This window comes from Mus musculus, chromosome 1 (genome assembly GCF_000001635.26).
Source record: "Mus musculus strain C57BL/6J chromosome 1, GRCm38.p6 C57BL/6J".
Lineage (NCBI taxonomy): Eukaryota > Metazoa > Chordata > Mammalia > Rodentia > Muridae > Mus > Mus musculus.
Genome location: NC_000067.6, coordinates 42,932,764 through 42,952,817, shown reverse-complemented (window position 1 = coordinate 42,952,817; position 20,054 = coordinate 42,932,764). Strand labels below are relative to the sequence as shown.

The 20,054-nt window shown below is 45.2% G+C and overlaps 1 long non-coding RNA gene across 1 annotated transcript; it reads left to right on the top strand.

Annotated features, from left to right (window-relative positions):
- The first annotated feature begins 99 nt into the window (after positions 1–99).
- Gm39633 lies at positions 100–16,195 on the top strand. The gene is made up of 3 exons (XR_865396.3): positions 100–244; positions 12,654–12,847; positions 15,560–16,195. It is a non-coding gene; the product is annotated as a predicted gene, 39633 (long non-coding RNA).
- Positions 16,196–20,054: the final 3,859 nt, after the last annotated feature.

Below are 20,054 nucleotides of genomic sequence, written 5' to 3'. Positions count from 1 at the left end.
ACTGCGCGGCTCCCAGCAACCCGCGCCCACTTTCCTACAGACCTCTACCCCAGACCAGCCAACCCTATCCACCTCCTCCGATGAACAGACCTGAAGGTTAAGTGCCCGGAGGCTCTGGTGAGGGAGAGCCAGCTGAGAGGTGATGGAGGGTCGGGGCCCTTTGTGAACCACCCTGTTGGGCACCTGTTCCTCTCTAGCACGGACCCTAGTACTTAGCGGACCACTAAGGATGACAATTGGGCAGGTGAGATCTTGAGTCTCCCATGGGCGACTCTTTGGGAAAAGTAACTCCATGGCTTGACTCAGTCATTTGCATCTTGGTGACAAGAGTGATTTTGATTTTTTTTCATATTCTGAAAACTTTTCAGTGTGTGTGTGTGTGTGTGTGTGTGTGTGTGTGTGTGTGTGTGTGTGTGTGTGTGTGAAGTCAAAGGGGAATAGTGAAACAAACCATCTTCAACCTCAAGGCAGGCCAGAATTTTCCAATCTTTCATCCACTCCAGTTGAAAACATGGCTCTAGTTGTCGGAGCTTCCCTGAGGCCCCAGGCTTCATTCACTTGTGCTGTTTGGCTTAGGTGGGAACCTATATACCATGAGCTAATCAACAATGATCCACCAAAGGCCAGATTGCTGCGACTGTCTCCCAAATTCCTTGCCAAATGTGACTGACTGATGCCTGTCCCTCCAGGAAAAAAAAAAAAAAAAAGAACAAGCAGGATGTCGCCTTAAATTCCAAGAGCTTCAGTTCTTACCTCAGTGAACCCAAGTGCAGATTACAAGCCATAGAGGTCGGCTGAGGTGTTCCTTGCTGATCCTTGGAGTCTTGACGGGGAAGCTGGGCAGCTACTAAGAGAACCAGATTCCTCACTGATTGGGTTGGAGTCCTAGGGCCACACACAGCATAAGATGCATGGCCTATTGGTTCCTCGGTAGGCAGCATGCTAGGGACAGACTCGGGCCATCTGAGGGTTTACTATGTGCCTCATGTTGGCAAAGCAGAGGGGTGCCCTTTGGTGAGTGTCTTGCAGAGCTGTGCTATGCAGAAGATAGGTAAATAGATCGAGATGAAGACTCTGGTCTCAGACTATCGGGCTTTCTGTCTTTCACCTCTTTTCAGCTGTGTGCCCTCAGGCCAATGACTTGACAACTCTGAGCCTTGTTTTCTCATGGGAGAAACTAGGAGTGTGGATGGAGTCTGTCTGAGAGGCATTTGTGCATGCAGAATGCTTGGCCTAGAAAGGTTGAGAAGATGCGGTAAGCACTTAACCTTCCACGTGGGAACGCAAAATGATTGGAGTCCAGAGAGATTGCTCTTCCAAACGATTTGTGGCCTTGTTTTCAGAGGGTGACAGAGGCCCAGCCCCATTTCGTTTGCAGAAGCTCAGTGTACAGATAGCAGAGTGGTTCTTCTCTTCCCAGAGGCCTGTGGAGGTTCATGCCAGTACTTGCCAGCAGGCCTCTGCAGAACTCCTCCTAGCTCTCTATGGCATGACTCCAGGGCACAGTTTTTGAAAGGAAATGTCCACTCTCTGTCCACATTTTCAGCCACACTGGCCACAGTGACTAGAAAATAAATGCCTGGTCTGCCTGCTGGGCCCTGAGTCTGTATGAGCTGTCCCCAGCAGCCTCCCCAACCCACACTGGTGGCAGTAGCTCTCAGGCATCCAGGCTGTGCATGGAATTGAGCTGATTCCTGTCTATGTCTACTCCTGGCTATCCTTGTGACAGTCTCAGCATTGCTCAACCCCATGCTGTGCAAACTACTTTTAGAATGAGCAGGCAAAACCCATCCTCCCAAGAGGGCTGGCCCTGGACTGCGCATCCCAGTCCTTAGCCAACCCAGCAGCTGGCACAGGTGACTTGAACTTGCCTACATGCTCACCCTTGCCTGGGGTGGGTGGGGCAGGGCCTAGAAAAGCTGAGGCATGTGTGTCCTGGAGCTGGGGTAGGTATCTAGCACCTTGATTACGACTCCCTGGTTTGGATTGTTCACCCCCTGGTTGATCTCTGATCTCATGTGCAGTAAGAAGCCTTCTGCTCTAGTGGGGCTCGGGACTTCACTGACTTTTCCTGATGAGAGTTGTGCTGTGTCTGTCATCTTTGCATCACTGTGGCAAAGAACCAGAGAAACCCAGTTTAGAGAAAGGTCTCGGAGGTTCTCTGTGGTCCCTTGGATTCTGTTGCTTTAGAGCATCAAAGAGGTGAGGCAGAAGTTCACGGTGGGGAACTCGGTAGAGTAAAGCTGCTCGCCTCATGGTGGCTGGGAAGCAGACAAAGACGGTCCTTCTTGGGCACACCCCCAGTAACCTAGCTTCCTGTGACTATACCCAACACATTACAGGCTCTGTCATCTGTTGGTGCAATCTGTTGGGGGTTGGTCCGGTGCTGCTGTGAATTCAAATGCTAAATTCTTTAACCCGAGATCTGGTTACTCAGAGACAAGTGAATTCCCATGTGTGCTAACTTTTGTTGTGCAGACTTCCCCCCCACCCCCATTTAAAACAATGGGTTAAATAAATGTGGCTACAGCCAATGACTGGTGGGAATAGAAGGAACTGGGCTTTCAGTTATCTGGTTGAGGGTCACAGGTAAGGGACCATGGGAAGAATAGAGGAGAAAGAAGGAGAGAGAGTTTAGGAGGAAGAAGACAGAGGGAACGGGAGGTCTCCATTAGATATGATAGACCAGGAGTGTATGCCTGAGGAAAACGGAGCCTGAGGAGAGGGTGGTGGAGCAGAAAGAGCCCAGGAAAACACAAACAGCAAGTATTTGGGGAGCACATCTAGGGACCACATCTAGCTATCAGAAAAGAAGACTCGGGGGAATCCCTCAGTTATTGAGCAAAAGCTAAATAAATAAACCAGAGTCTGGGTCTCGTTCATTTGGAAGTAAGGCAATGATAGGAATAATTTCCCTAAGTTACAGCAGACCAAGCCTTGGCATGTGGGCCTCGCTGGTGGGCATTTAAGTTCTGAAGCAAACACCCCCTCCTCTGTCTTTTCTGTTTCATTTCTCTCTGACTTTCCTCCATTTTCCTTAGATCCATCAACCTCGGTGCTCTTTGCCATGTCACGGTATCTCATTACACTGGGTTTAAAAACCTTTTATACAAATTCAGGAAAACGTAGGCGAATAAAGTCAAGGATCCGCTTTGTTGGATGAGATAGACAGACAAGTGAAGCATGGTGTGTGGTTCTCGCCATAGGAAAGCTGCCAGGTTCTGAGTGTGCTTACAGAACATGGACTGTCTTATGATTCTCAGAGAGAACTTTTCCACAGAGCCTTGGGAATGGGTTAAGACGAAACAGAACGAGGGATGTTATTAGCATCCATTTGTTCTTTGCGGGCAGTCTGACACTCTGAGGGAGAACTCTATAAACTATTAAAATGACAAAGAACTTTAGTCTAGATGAAGAAATAGAGTTCAGCTAGCTAAATGGAAGACCATACAAATGTAAGCGGACAGCTTGCAGTGATGAATGGGCTTGATGGCTATAAAGATCAACTTACAAAAGATTAATAGGAGGGGAGATGTATAATATCTGGGCTTCCAGCTGTTGGGGAGTGCTAAACTTATTGACATTGAAGATAAGCTCAGATAAAAGAAATTCCATCCAAATGGAGAGAAAATACTTTAAAATAAACCTAATGCTAGCGACTAAATTAAGGCAGTAAATATATCTGTGGTTCCAGCTCATTTACTCTTATAGGGACTACAGATCATTATAATGAACAGTAGATTATTAACCACAAAGTGCCCTATGCATCATGAAGAATTTGAGCCACTTACTCTCCCACACCAAGGGAAATCCAGTCATCCCCAAAGCAAGGAAGCTTGCAGATGCTAGTTGGAGACTAAGAAAATTAGAGAATATCTCAGAGAGTGGTTTGTACCAAGAAGTGAACTGAGTGGACTTGCCAGCCAAGGGAAAACAACGGAAGAATTACATTACATTACATTAAGTGACATTCTGAAGCTAGTTGGTGTGATGGTTTGTATATGCTTGGGCCAGGGCACTATTAGAAGGCATGGCCTTGTTGGAGTGGGTGTGTCACTGGGCGTGGCTTTAATACCCTATTCCTAGCTACCTGGAAGTGAGGCTTCCACTAGCAGCCTTTAGATGAAGACATAGAACTCTCAGCTCAGGCTGCACCATGCCTGCCTAGACGTTGGCCTGCTCCTGCCTTGATGATAATGGACTGACCCTCTGAACCTGTAAGCCAGCCCCAATTAAATGTTGTCCTTATAGAAGTTACCTTGGTCATGGTGTCAGTTCACAGCTGGAAAACCTAAACTACGACAGTTGGTAAATACAGTTGGTCCATCAGGTCCACTGGAAGTGTTTCCCCTCATGTTCCCTCTAAAGGAGACCCCAGAACCACACCCAGACTCATAAAGAATTCATGAAGGTGTGCTAAGGTCAACAGTGTCAGCCTTGCTGGCATCTCAGCCTCGGCAGAAGATGAGGAATGAAGATGCCTCCAGATGATGGCTGTGACCAACCCTCAGGCATCCTCCAGTTAAGTGTTGCCAAGTGAGACTCTAAGCGTCATAGAGGGAACTGCCACCCCTTTGATAACATGACCAAATTTCTGATCTCCCCACTCTGTAGCACAGTGAAGTAAAGTTGCTTAGCTGCTATGAAATTTGGGTAGTTGAAGTGAGAGATATCAAGTATACTAAACAATATACAGACGTGTGCCAAAGGAGGGTTCATACCACAAAGTTCAGTCTTAGCAAGGCCCCGTGGTGAAAACACCGAAGTAGAAGCTAGCGATTCTCCTGAATCTCAAGGTATCGTGTATCACCTACAGCTCCACAGGGCTGGGAAAGTGGCGGCCTCCTGCCTATATCTATAAAATAAAAGGATCTGATCTCCTTCACAGGGAAGTTTGAACATGGACTGTCCATAGGTGTTGGTCATTATTAACAGTATCACACACCAGGTGGTACCTACTCAGTGGCAGAGCATGGGGATGGGGGGATAGGATGGGGTGGGGGTGGGGACGGCTCCTGCTTCCCAGCCATAGCATTTAATGAGTTCTGTTTCAACAACAGTAGAGTCACATAATGGATGTTGATGAAACAGCAAGCCTCTAATATACACACTGCACACTGACACTTTCCAATCTCTTGGGAATGTTATTCTTCCAAACACATTACTTTGATTTCACAGTCTACTAATAGATCAAAATGTACAAGTTAAAAGCCAAGCCGTAATTTTTTTTTTTTGTATAGTTTCTGCAGTGGTTCATCTTAGGTACCAACTTGACAAGCCTAAAGGATGCCCAGAAAGCTGGAGGAGGGGTGAGTGTGTGTGTGTGTGTGTGTGTGTGTGTGTGTGTGTAGTGTGTGCTGTATGTGTGTGTGTGTTTATGGTAGGTGTGTGTGTATAGTGAGTGTGTGAGGGTATATGTGTGTGTATGTATGTTGTGTATGGTAGGTCTGTGTGTGTATGTGTGTGTGTGCATGTGCGTGTGTGTGCACGTGTGCTAGAATCAGGGGTAGAGAAACTCACCCTCCTCTGTTTCAGTTGGCATCACCCAACCCATTTAGTTCCCATATTAAATCAGAGGAAAAGGGCAATGTCTAGTTTTTCTTGAGCTGGGAAACCATCTTCTGTTGTCCTTTGACCATTAGCCCTCTGGTTCTCAGGCCCCAGGTTTAGATTGGAACTAAACCAGCGGCTCTGCATTATCCACCCAGCAAATGACACACCATGTGACCTCTCAGCCACCACAATCCCATGAGATAATAGAATACCACCATCTTCTATGTTTCTGTCTCTATGCCTTAGTCCTAACCTAGGCAGATTCCTTACAGTAATTTTGTTTTTGTCTTATTCATCTAATTTCCCCCACTTTCTGTACATCCCACCCCTCCAGGACACCCAGCCCACTGTCTTTTCAGAATGAAGAGCAGTTCTGCATCCTTCATAACCGAGGGGCCATCCTGTATTGTGGTGCAGGATCTCAGGTGGATGCCGCTGTCTCTGCAAACCCAGGCACCATACCCAACACAGAGTGGGCTCCAGATGGGCTTTTTGGAGTTGATCCTGGAAAAGAAATACTAACCTGTATTTTTTTTTTTTCTGCCCATGCTACGTGTGTGGGAAGTGGTCAGTTGCTCCCAGTTGTTATATAATTATATGTTATCACTGATGGTGATGCAATTTAAGTGTCAGGGGAAGGGAATTGCCAAGCATCCCTTTCTTTGGTGTCTCAAATAAACATGCCAGGCACTCACTTATGTGATGTGCTCATCTTCTGGAAGGCTGCTTTCCTTTTTAACACCAGGACATTTAAAATCAAAGTCCAGAAAATGCCTCTCAATTAAAATTTTACACTACCCGTTGCTGCGTGCCAGCATTGCTACTGCTTTTTGTTGCTGCCCATTATAAATAATGACCCTAGGACACATTTTGTAACCAGAGCCATTAACGAGCATAGCATTCTGCTCACATGAAACAAACCATGTATCTGATAGAGACGACATGCTGGAGAGTTTTTTTCCTGTCCCCACCCCTGTGGAAAATGGAAATTTCAGAGAAATGTAAGTCGTAGCTGCAGCTTCTTTTGGGAGCCTCTCCACTTGGCTCTCAGTTTCGGAGTCGTACTTGGGGCTGCTGTATCGATGAAATGAGAATTTAACAGGAGGATGCCTTGTCTTTACTCCATGGTTTCAGAGACAGAGAATGACCTTCTCTTCAAAGGTAATTTTATGATGGGATAGAAAAAGACCAGAGCTTGCATTACACAAACAGGATAGTGAGTGCTTAGTCTGTCATGTATCACAGTCATACGGAGGCTGGGACATCTTGCAGGATGATGCAGGCCTCTTGTCAGATCCGATGAAGCCTTCATGTTTCATCACAGCACCGTAGTAGATATCACACGATGTGACAGAGATGATCTCTAACAAAGACATTCTGCAATAACCCATTGCTATGAAAGGAGCCTGAGCCTTTATGGTCCAAACTCCCCAAAGATTGACCCCAAAAACCTTGTGGATATAATCTTGGGAATGAAGTTCCCAACCCATGAAATTTGGAAGACACATTTAACTGTAATAACACAGGAAGAGGCAAAGGGAGAAGACTGCTAGCATTCCTGCAAAGAACAGCCAGGCAGGACATTCAGCCAAGGGACACAGCAGTGGAGTAGATACCTCTTACCCCCCCCCCAAAAGGCACCCCCATTGGATGATTTCATCCAGAGCACAGCATGAAAGGGACCTAACTGATGACATGGGGATGGTGAGCATCCCGTGGTGGAGCACAAAGTTTTGACCTAGAAAGTTCTGAGTTCTTGATGGCTTTGACTTGATTGCAGTCTGCTATGATTAAGGAGTATTTCCAAGCCTGTGGCTCCATGAGTCCCCTGGCAGATCAACAGAATCTCTCATCTCTATTGTGTGACAGTAAACTAAAGCTTTCTCAGACTTTTTATGACTGATATCCTTACATCCATGTTTGGCCTGGCAGTTCCTTGTAGACATTTTGGTTTGGCAGTGAAGGCCCAGGCTCACCATCCAACATGTTCCCATATGCTGTGAAATCTAACATTTTCAAGATGTCAGTATGAGAAGAAAATTTTCCATTGTCTTTTTATGTGTAATAGACTCAAAGACATTGCTAACACAACCCTTTGTTTCCTAGACCGTGTATCTTGCTTCTGGGCAGACAACAACCAAACACTGGCCATTGGTTCCAGACAGATGCGTAATCAAGTCATGAACAGCTTTAAGGATGGTACCTCCCGTCTGCTACCATAACTGAGCTTCCAGGATCCTGCTAATTAATGCTGCTAGGTGGGGGAGCTTGAGGCAGTAGTCACCCAGTTCATGAACTTCTGTGGTCACAAAATGTGTTTTCTGGTTACAGTTAATGTTGTAAGGCATTTTGTAGGTGTCAATAAGAAACCCCGCCCCAAGTCAAAAATCTGTGAGTCTGGCAGGGTATCAAGGAGAGGGGAGGAAAATTGAAACCCACATGTGTCAGTTAATTTACTTACTATTCTGACAAAAAAAAAAATACTTGATAAGCAGTAGCCTAAGAGGGAAGGTTTATTTCTGCCCACCGTTTAAGGGTGTCATCCATCAAGGTAGGGAAAGCCTGGGGGCAGACTGAGATAACTGATCACGTTATGTTCCCAGGCAGGATTACGAGTGCTGGTGATAGCCATGCTTGGCCTGGTAATTCTCTGTAGACAGTTTGGTTTGGCAGTATGAGGGCTGTCTTAGTCAGGGTTTCTATTCCTGCACAAACATCATGACCAAGAAGCAAGTTGGGGAGGAAAGGGTTTATTCGGCTTACACTTCCATACTGCTGTTCATCACCAAAGGAAGTCAGGACTGGAACTCAAGCAGGTCAGAAAGCAGGAGCTGATGCAGAGACCATGGAGGGATGTTCTTTACTGGCTTGCCTCACCTGGCTTGCTCAGCCTGCTCTCTTATAGAACCAAGACTACCAGCCCAGAGATGGCACCACCCACAAGGGGCCTTTCCCCCTTGATCACTAATTGAGAAAATGCCTTAGAGTTGGATCTCATGGAGGCATTTCCTCAACTGAAGCTCCTTTCTCTGTGATAACTCCAGCTGTGTCAAGTTGACACAAAACTAGCCAGTACAGGCCCAGGCTCACCTAACATGTTCGTGGTGACATTATATGCTGTGGAGGCTCATGTGCCTTTTTATTTATTTTTTTAATTCCGGGCCATGGAACAGTGCAGCCCACATTTAAGATGAGTCTTCTTTCTTTTGTCAATTATTACTGGAAACTTCTACGGGAATACATCTAGAAGTATGTGTCTGTGGTGTTTCTAAAATCCAGGCATGCTGACAGTGAAGTTTAACTACCACACCCCATGAACTTCTCCTTTTGAAGGACGCTTGCTACTATCTCCACAGTGAAAGACCAGTGTGATGAAACTCTCAAAAGCTAGCAAACTACCCACCATCGCTTTCCTTCATCTAGATCAGTGGTTCTCAGCCTTCCTAATGCTGAAACCCTCTAATACAGTTCCTCATGTTGTGACCCTCAGCCATACAAACTGTTTTCATTGCTGCTTCATAACTGTAAATTTGCTATTGCTATGACTCATAATGTAAATGTCTGATATGCAGGGTATCTGATATGTGACCCCCAAAGGGGTCATGACACACAGATTGAAAACCACTGGTCTAGAGAAAGGAGCTTTATCAAGGGCTCAACTGATTGCTGTTCAAAGTACCCAGCAGCAAGTTTGAGAGAGGAAAGGCCTTTTGCTTGGCCCTTCATCATCCCCATTTCTCTTCCAGGACCAGTTTGTCACAATAGAGGGTGAAAAGGAAAGGGTTGATGGACAGCTACAGGATATATGGTCTGTACATCTGCTTATTATGAGAGCCACAATTCCAATGTCTCTCTCGTTAGGACTCTTGATTCCTTCCTACTCTGTGAACATCCCTAGTGTGAACATTCCTAGTGTGAACATCCCTAGTGTGAACATCCCTAGTGTGAACATTCCTAGCGTGAACATCTCTAGGATAAACATCCCTAGGGTGAACATTCCTAGTGTGAACATCCCTAGTGTGAACATCCTTAGGATAAACATCCCCAGGGTGAACATCCCTAGGGTGAGTATTCCTAGTGTGAACATCCCTAGGGTGAACATTCCTAGTGTAACATCCTTCGTGTGAACATCCCTAGTGTGAACATCCTTAGGATAAACATCCCCAGGATGAACATCCCTAGGGTGAGTATTCCTAGTGTGAACATTCTTAGTGTGAACATCCCTAGGATGAATATCCTTAGGATAAACATCCCCAGAATGAACATCCCTAGGGCGCGTATTCCTAGTGTGAACATCCCTAAGGTGAACATTCCTAGAACTTTATCTGCACTCCTCCCTCTGATAAGTCCTTTATCAGTGAGGAAGTCTAATCCTCAATACAACAGTGTTGAGAATTAGGATCTTTAAGAGGTAAATAGGTCATTACGCACATTAATGGACTAATACCTTATCAGAAGAATGGGTATGCTGTTCAGTCTTCATTTTCTCTACTGCTATATGGTGCCTTATATCATGGGATGATGGGACATAAAGGCCTTTCCAAATGTGGTAACTATCTTAGGGTCTCCAGCCTCCTGTATGTATAATTGTATATGGCTAAAGTATAATAAACTTTTATTATTTATAATTTTCCAGACTATAGTATCCTGTCATAACATTTCAAAACAGAAGGAGAGAGCAGGCCCCTGTTCATGAACTAAAGTGTGTCCAGATCTCTTAATTTAGACCAATAGGCATCCTGATATATGGCCAAATATTTTCTCTATAGCCTGGTGAGATGGTGCATGCCTGTAATCCCAGCACGTGCAGGTAGATAGCTACTTTGAAGCCAGTCTGAAGTATACAGGAAGATACGCTCTCAAAGGGAGCTTCATAGCATATTCCTATTTGCTTCTGCCTGTATACCAAGTGTCACAGATACCTCCCATGTTTGAGTGAGGCTCACAAGGAAAGGCTTTGCAGTGGGTCTTGGGGTTAGCACACATTCCATTTTGATCCTCCAGTATTGAGAGTATCAGAGGTGATGCATGGAGTTTTTGACAAGCTTTAGTGGGGCCCATAGAACCCCAAGGTTCTGTAGCACAGCTATGCTGTCTGCTATGATTGTAATGTCCCGCTCACTCCCCAAAAGTTTGTGTGTTAGAAATGTAACCTTAAGTCCATATGTTGCTGGTATTTAGAGGTGGCATTTGGGACATGTGATGGCTTAAATGAGAAATGTTCCCCATAGACTCTTTGAATGCTTGGTCTCTGGTTGGTGGCAGTGTTTGAGGAGGTTTGAGTGATGGAGCCTTGCTGAAGGAAGTATGTCACTAGGGGGTGGGCTTTGGGAGTTTGTAGCTTTGCCCACCTTCCCGGTAGTTCTCCTGCTTTATGCTTCCCATTGAAGATGTGATCCTTCAGCTTCCTGTCTTGCTTGCTGCCATGCCACCCCAGCAGGATAGACTCACCCTTTTGTGATCACAAGCCAGGATAGACTCTTTCTTCCATAACTTGCTTTTGGTAGTGATGTTTTATGGGTGGTGTTTTATCACAGCAACAGAAAAGTAAATAATGCAAGAGGTAATCAAGGTTAGATTAGGTGATGAAGATGAGGCCCCTGTGACGGGATTCATGACTTTATAAGGAGGAGGAAGAAGAGGAAGAGGAGGAGAAGCACACTTGCTCTATCTCTAGATATCTGGATAGATGCTCGGTTTATACAGTTTTCCCCAAGGTTATCAATTGTCCTTCATTATAATGTGTGAAGGTTACCTGGAAAGTCATTTACCTCGTGCACACATGTGTCACTCTCTGCTGTTATGACAGCAAGAAGCCCTTTTCCAAGCCATCGGATTGAGCGCACTAAAAAGCAACTGTGTATAATACATCCAGGACTGAGCACCATCAGGATCATCAGGAGGGTCAACAACTGTACCAGCAGGTGTTCCACCCCTTCATGGTGTCTACCTTCATGGGGCTGGCTCCCCTAATCTCAATTCCTGTCCAAAGCTCTGTGGGACACAGGGAGATGGAGGGGGAGGGAGAAATGAGCAGGAAGGGGGGGTGTGAATAAAGCCTGGAGCTGAATTTACAAGTAAATTGGCTTGGTTTGTGAATGAACGAAGAAAACTTCAAACGAACATTAAGTATGCTACATTAACTCCTGACTTCTGACGTCAGGGAGGTGCTCTTCATGCCCCGCCCCATACTGAGGTGCTATTGGCAGTTGAGAGCTATTGCGGAAGGGAGGACCTTCTTTGAGGATGATTTCTCATAGAAGCTTTCCCTGGTTTATGGATGGCCCTACAGCCATGCGCATATGAACAACACTAATAGGACTTAGTGAGTTATTAAAAATAAAGGAGGAGGAAAAAGAGGAGGAGAAGGAATGAAACTTTGAGAGGGATGTGTTGAGAGGATTTAGAGAAAGTTGCAGGGAGAATGGAATGGATATAATATTATTTCACACACACTATATGTGTGTGTATACATATACATATAATATGTAATGTAAATACATATATATATAATTTTCAAAGAATATGATAATAAAGAACAAAATAAACCATGACTTGAAAGAAAAGGACAAACGAAAACTTTGCTAAAGGTCCAAGCTTTGGTGTGTCCTGGGTCACTGACTGGAGAAATGTCATGAGACTGAGAAGAAGAACATAAGGTTCTTGGAAGCAACAGGTCACATGGTGGTGGGAATGACTGTGAAGGGTGAAGAATGCAGTGCCAACATCAGAGCTTAGTGCTGTTATAGGACCTACTGGCCTCTGACCAAAGCCTTTTGGTATTAGTAAATGTCCCTAGAAGGAGGTGGTAATAAAACTTTCGTCAAGTGTGAATTTCTGGTTTCATTGGTTACTCAGTTGTGCCATGTGATATTTCTCTGGAAAGTGTCTGATGAGAGAATGTTTTGCTGAAGCATACATGTGATGTTTTTCTGGAAGCTTTCTAGTGAAAGGGCATGTGATATTTTGCTGGAGCGGATGCTTGAGTGGACACGTATTTGGGAAGAGTATAAGTGTAATGCAACAGACAGTAGACGGCACTCCTGCATTGGTTCACCTTGCTTTCTTTGCTGATGTTTGCTTGTGATGACTTCATACAGAGTAACACACCAAAGAACTTCTGGTGGTGTTCTGGCTGCTTCTTGCCACTCTCGAAGACTTGTGCCCATTGCTGGAGCCTCATAGCTTCTTCTGGATCGAACCGTTGCTACTGATTCATGTTTGGTGTTTTGCTGGTGGACTGGACTGCTGACAGTGAAGAATGGAATCACCCCAAAGAACTGTTTCTAAACAGGTCCACAAACCCTGTTTCCTATTAACCTTTCTTTCCCCTACCTCTGGTAGATAGTGGGCTAGAAGGGAGGTTGAAGTGCTAGAGAACCCCTATTAAAGGAGGTTTTGAAAAATCTAAACCAATACTTTCCTGATAGAGAATCATCACACTAAACAATCGAATTGACAGAATGACTCAAACACTCACTGTGATGAGCCTTTGTCACTATCCCATTGACAGCAGGGTGACCACCTTTTGCAAATAGCCATCTATGATGGTCAGTTGTTTTTAAGTATCTCATATTCCTTAACAAGTTCATTCATTGTATGCAATGTAACTTGGTTCCACCCACCTCAACTTTCAACCTCTCACAACCCCCACCCAGCTCTCCCATCCTAACCCATCACCATATCACTGTCATAGCCTTTCCTGTTTTGTTTCCCAGTCCTACTGAGTTCGATTATTGCTACCCCCTAGAATGCTGACTGATCCTTTTGGCTTCCTCTTGTGCAGCTAACCATAACTGCAGTTGCTCTTGAGTATAACTGTGTGGTGGTTTGAATTTTCTTGGCCCAGGGAGTGGCACTATTAGGAGGTGTGGCCTTGTTGGAGGAAGCGTATCACTGTCAGGGGTGGGCCCTCCTCCTAATCCATCTTCTCCTAGTGGCTTTTAGATGAAGATGTAGAACTCTCAGCTTTGCCTGCACCATGCCTGCCTAGATGCTGCCATGTTCCCACCTTGATGATAATGGACTGAACCTCTGAACCTGTAAGCTCCAATTAAATGTTGTCCTTATAAGAATTGCTTTGGTCATGGTGTCTGTTCAAAGAAATGAACCCTAACTAAGACAAAATGCCATGTCATGTCCAGCAGACAGCATCTCAGAGTGTTGTTCCCTTCCTTTTCATTCTTCCATTCTTTCCACTCCCTTGCCTTGCTGTTCCCTGAGGCTTATGGGAGTTTACAAATATGTTCTATTGAGGGCCAACTACTCCAGTCTCTTGTTAACAGCACTTTGCCTAGTTATGAGTTGCTGTATCAACTGCTGCCCATTTTAGAAAACAAGCTTCTCTGGCCAAGACTGGGAGCAGGAGTAATTCATAAATATTTAGAAATCAGCTTGATCTTGTTTTATTTAACAAAACAAAAGTCAATCTCAATTGGAGACCAGATTGAGATATGCCCAGGAGATTGAGGCCCACATCAGGGTCTGTGAGGCCATCTTCAGGAACCATGAGGGCTCTGACTTAAGGAATGGTTTGCTGGTGGTGGATTCATTTCACAATATAGCCCAATCATGACAATCCACTAAATGTAGTGTTGGTAGGCATAGAACTATGAAAAGTAGGGCCTGGTTAGAGGCAGGTATGGGTGTGTTTTGCCTTGGCTCTATCTTGCTACTGCTCTGCTCTGCTTCTGTCTGCTATAATGTAAATGCTCCACCATGCTCCCACCTTGAGGATGGAAGACTGTGAAATCGTGAGCAAAATGAGACGTTCATTCTTTAAGTTGTTTGCATCAAGGTGATAAGGGAGTAACTGGCGTGCCATGGTAGCCAAGCATCAAGGTGAAGGCTGCCCTAAGCACAGCAGCTCAGAGTTCCATGACTAATGCTGAGCTTGCTACTATCTCTGCCAAATGACGGCCAAATGCTTTGTTCTAATCTGACTAAAGCACAAACCAAAAATAAATGTTCAATAGGGCCCCACTCCCCAAAGAATACAACTGGTCACACTGTGGCAAAATAACTCCACTCATTTTAATTAGAAGGACAGGTTTTTAGGGTAAGATTTTTCCCTTTCGCCTCACATGGCATCAAGACCATCTTCTAAAGCCTAGCCTAATGTTTGATTCACGAGTGATTCAGTGTTAATCCTGCCATCTGGGGTCTTGCTGTCTTTGGGGGAAATTTTCCCAGAGACAGTAAATTATTCACCTGTGAATGTAAATTTTGAATGCAAACTAACCAATTCAGAGACCATATCTACATCTATGTCCTACATGGGGTGTTCACACTCTGGGTCATTTTACCATAATCATCACAAGGTCAGACACCAGACAACTAGTGACAATCCCTACACCCCAAAGCCCATGGAAACCACCCTACTCAGCCAATCCTAAGCCCCAACTATCCTTTCCTGCGGGAAAAGCCTACAATAAAGTTTGTTCTTAGGTTCGTCACTCTTCCATATTCCCAACAGATTCTGGTACTTCTCATGCCACCACCGTGGTATGCCCTCCCCTTGGGAACACTGATTAACTATTGGTTCTATAGCCTTTCTATTGTTATATGCTGGCCTTATCCAACTTAGATAAGAGTCGAAACTTAATTATTCTTCTTTTGTAAAACATTAACTTGTAATAATTAATCGGGTATAATAGATTATGTATAATTTTGCACATGCACGCCGTATGCACTGACCACTCTCCTGCCTCCCTAACATTCCATCCACCCTCCCACTTCCCCACAGATCTCTTTTTCACATTCATATCTATTCATTTTGCTTTGTGACAGGCTGGTATTAACCAAGGCTACTATGTTACCTGAGTTTGGAGCTGTCCCTTGGAGCCCGGTGGACTTAGCCATGGATGAACAACTAAATATACTGCCTCCTGTCTCTGTGGCACATATTTTGATCCATATATACGATGGGTCCTGATCAACAAGAGCAATTAGCATTTCTTTGTTCATGTCATTTCCCTCTTTAGAGCCTTTGTGGTCCTCTCTACAGATCTGCAACAAAAAGATTACATGCTGCTGTGAACCACAGTCAGCACCGAACTGCAGAACATTCAGGACTCATTACGACAGACCCCAGATGGCATCAGACGCGATGGCTTGTTTTACAGCAAGAGAGGCAGCGAGTCTGTAACCGTGGAACCCACTGGTTCTATAAGTCAGTTCCCTCTGGGGAAGAGAAGTAAGGTCTGCTAATGTCCTGGAGGAATCACAGGAGCCTAAGCAGGAAAAGAAAAGTTCTGTGAGAGACAAAGAGGCATGTGCTCTGCTCTAAGGCAGCCCACAGCACATACTACTCATTGTCTCTGTCAAGGCCACTAAAGTTGTTGGTGTGGCCTGACCTGAAGTCAAGTGTGTCGAGAGGCTCCCCATCTGAGGATATAGTGAGGTGGAACATGAGAGCAAAATCACCCACTCCACAGCTCTCTCCTGGGTTGGATGCCACTTTGTGGGGTTTTATGCAATTCTATCTGATTACCTTGACCAACTGATGCGTTCTGCTCCCGTAACCTTGCCTCTTTCTCCCCATTTTGGAAACCCTTGAACCCAGAGCTCTGTAGAAGCCTTGTCTTCCTCACCTTCAATGCTGACCTCTCAAATCCTGCCTTAGGGGGAGGGCAGCCTGTTGTACACAAATAAAAATGGCTTACTTTAATTAACTTGGCCATGATGATTTGGGTTGGTGGCCTTTCTCCTCCCATTTTTAGGATTAACAGAGGATGCCAACCTTACGTGATTGGAAGCCACCCAAGTGATCCTCATTTCAATTGAAGTAACTTCACCAGCTCTGTGTCCAAATACAATCATGTTCGGAGGATCGGAGAGTAAGGATTTCAATATGTAAATATTGAGCACACCTATTGTGTGCTCAATATTGAATTCAACCTATGCATTATCTAATGAGCATCTTGATCTCCAAGACCTATCATAGCATCTGCTTTGAGAAAACTCAGCCCGACATAGTGAGTAGAACAGTGAGCCCCGAGTTCCAGATGTCTTAGCCTGATCTCGGCTTATATTTCTCCTCTTTTGGTCTTCTCCATGGCTCTCCCTATCCCTGAACCCTGACGAGCACACACACCATCTCCCCAGGGAGCAAACAGCCAAGAATGTAGCTTTAGTTTATTATATTAATATTAATATCCATGTAGCTCCTAGTTGGCCTGTTCTTCATTCTGTTACGGGCACCTTAGCTCCTCTGCCATCATCCTTTGCATGGATGTTTGTGCAGCATCCTCAGTAGCCTCCCTGTCTCTAGGCATGACCATGTTTAATTCACCAGCCCTACTGATCTTCCCGAAGAATTCTGCAACAGGATGCTTTCCTAATATTAAATTGCTCTGTTTCCCCTCCCTGTACCTGATGCAGCCTCCTCTTGAATTGAGTTGGTGGCAGACAGAGCTCGAAAGAGAGGCTGCAAATGCCCAGAGGTAGAAGGCTTCGCTTGGGTTTACATGACAATGAGATATTTTAAGTGCCTGCGAGGAATGTGTTCTTTTCAACTTGGCTGGAAAGGGTAAGAAATGGTACAGGGTTTAATTTCCTTCCGTGTCTCCAAAGCATTCATTCGCACGTCAGTCATCCAGAGCCAGGTGGCATCCTGAGCTCAGGACCGTGCTTAAGTCCTGCTCAAGACCCAGGAGCAGCAGATTTCCCACCCAGAGGACAAAGCAGGGCTTCTGAAGATGCCAGGAGGGACATGGGGGAGTGTCCTCAGGAGAGAGCACAAGTCAGGGCACAGAGGCCAGGAGGCTGGGTGGGCTTCAGGTTAAGGCCTGACCTACCCTCCCCATCCTGGAACTCACAGATAATGTTAGAGGAAAGGACAGGATGGGGTGGAGTTTCCATCGTCCAAGCACAGTTTCATGGGCTAACCTCTCCTTCCTTCCCTCCTTCTTCCCTCCACCCTCTCTCCTTCCCTCTCCCCTTTCTTATTCTCTCTCCAGTCTATTCCTCTTTCTTCCTCTACCCACCTTTTCTTTGCCTCTCTTTCTCTCTTTCTTAATCTCTTCTCCCTTTCCCCCCCTCCTCCTTTCCCTTCGTGCTTTAGTTAGCAATGTGTGAATGTTAACCTTTCTTTAGTTCAGAGCTGACCATGCAAATTTCCTACCAATATCCTTCAATTCTCTTCTTGTGTGTGTGTGTGAGGGGGATGCTTGGCAGGGCGGGGGTGTCCACAACTCTGGCTACAAAGAAAGAGCCCGGGTGAATGGTGGCTTTGCAGTTTCCACAGTAGAATCCGGGACCCAGGTGAGTGAAACTGGGAAGAACTGTTGTGGTGTCTGCCATAAAGGTACTGATTTGTTCTGTCTGTGATTTATGTAGTCCCTGGACAGGGTGCAACATGGTCAGTTGCACTCACGAGCTCACACCAGCTGAGGACCAAGCCAGTCAACAGCACAACATTGAGGGAGAGGGGCTTATTAGTCTCCACCCTTAGCTGAGAAGCTATTGACTCTTATTGGCCTCTCTGTGAGTCAGCTTTCTTTAAAGGCTCGGCCCCTGCTCTAGTGGGTGGCCCTATCTCCATGATTATATGGGTAGCACAAGTTGTACTCTGCAGATTATTATAAATAAATAAATAGATAAATAAACCCAGAAGTTGGGAGGTGGAGGTGGGGCAGATCTGGAAGAAGTTAAAGAGAAGAGTACAGGATTGGAAGTGTAATGATCAATGTACATTGTATGCACTCAAAAATTCTGAAAGAATAATATATATATATATATATATATATATATACATATATATACATATATATATATATATATACATATACACACACACACACACACACATATATATATACACACACACACACACACATATATATGTGTGTGTGTGTGTGTAATAGCAACTAATCTTTTATTTTTAAAAACTTTTTATTGAGTCCTTGTGGATTTTACATCATGTTCCCCAGTCCCACTCATTTCCTGGTCCCCCCATATCTACCCTCTGCCTTTGCAACTTTCCCCCAAAAGAAATATCCTTTCACCCAGTTTTTCTTGCAGATGCTTATGGCTGTGAGTCATTGGTCTGGTTCAAGGCCTCTGGCTTCTATTACACTATTGTTAATACTGGTCACTCACTGGGGATCCTCGCAGATATCATGTTGTTGTCCTGTGTCATGGAGATCCTGCAGTGTTGGTTCTGGAGGAAGAACCCTTTCACATGCCCCAGAATTTCATAGGTGAGGTAGATGTTGGGGTGGGCCAAATCAAAGCCCTGAATCTGGGCTTGGGTGGTAGCTGAGTTGGTCAGTCAGCATTGGCTCTCCAGCATTGCCCAGGTGGAGGGCAAGCAGGGCCAGCTCTCCCGCTCTCACACTCTTGTGGTGGCTTTCCTGCATTCACAATCCCAGGGCCAGCTCTGCTGTGCTGCCCAGGTCAGGTGCAGGGCTGAATTTCTCAAGTGCTTCAGCTGGCAAGGGGCAGGGACAGCTAATCTGCTCTCATGCCCTGGGGCCAGCTCTCCAAAGCTGCTCAGGTAAGGGACTGGCAAGCTCTCTGTGCAAATAATCTTTTAAAGAGTGGGTAACACTTTTGCTAACAGCTGACCCTCAGCACTGCCTAGGACAGCAGACTAGAAAAGGCAGCCTTTGGCTGGGAAGCAGCAATCTTTGTGTCACAAACTCCTTTCTGGTACTGTCAGCAAAAGTTGTCATTGCAGCCAAGACAATAAGCCACACACAGTAACCCAGGATGGCCTGGGAAGGGCAGGGTTCCATTGCTTTGGGAAAGAGGGTAAGAAGGTAAGCAGAGACCATGGGTCTCTTCAGTGTATTCTCTGCTGACGAGCCTGTCCTGTCCTCTGGGGTTAGATATTGCTAAGGAGTGCTGCCCAGGGTAGCAGCTCAGGCCTTCCCAAGGAGGCATTTAGCCAGTGGCTCTGCCATTTTGCCTGTATTGAATTGCTCAAATATTAAACATTTGCATAATCAAATGTAAATACAACCCCAAATTTGGAAGTCAAATATAAAAGGATTCTGGGTCTGCATCATTTTATATTATCCAGGCTTCTGCTTTCATCCTCAAGAATGAATAAATAAGAGTTGTTTGAAACCAAAACAATTTTCTGGGCAAGATGGAATAATGTGTTAAAATGAAGAAAAGGGGGGGGGGGAAATCCCCCAGAAAGATGAAAAGATTTTCACCCAAGATTGAGCTAGGAGAGATAGAATCTGCCTGTTACTTTCCGTTTGTATCACCTAGCCTTTTACTCTCAAGGTAATAACAGGTGAGTGCAGGTGCCATTGAAGCGAGGCAAGCAAAAATGAACAAACACTGCCCATCAATTAGCCTCAAGCCAGGCCCACTCCAGCCCTGGCACTGACCTCTGCATGCATGAGATGCCAATCAGGTCTCCAGGGCTTCAGATTCCTCTTAATAACTTAATATATTGAGAAAGAGGTAGAACAAGCCAGGCTACTTGCTAATTCACACTAAGGAGATTCTGTAGTTTTGCCTTCTCTTTCCATTTTTGGAGAAAA